This window comes from Penaeus monodon, chromosome 27, assembly GCF_015228065.2.
Source record: "Penaeus monodon isolate SGIC_2016 chromosome 27, NSTDA_Pmon_1, whole genome shotgun sequence".
Taxonomy (NCBI): Eukaryota; Metazoa; Arthropoda; class Malacostraca; order Decapoda; family Penaeidae; genus Penaeus; species Penaeus monodon.
In genome coordinates this window covers 25976023-25976230 of record NC_051412.1, presented here as the reverse complement: position 1 = coordinate 25976230, position 208 = coordinate 25976023, and positions in this window count along the sequence as shown.

The window sequence follows — 208 nt, the reverse complement described above, 5'->3', positions numbered from 1 at the left end:
ATAAAGCAGTCAGCAAGTTGACTTTCTGAGTAGTATTTGCAAAACGAATGATTTACCTTCACCTTCCTTGGGCTTGCTGCACAGACTATGTATAAAACGGTTTTAAAAGGAATCTGATATGTGCTATCTACTTTATTACCAGTATTTGTACAATTCAGTTAAAGAACACATTAACTCTTTTGTTTTGTTTACCTCTATTCCTTATTAG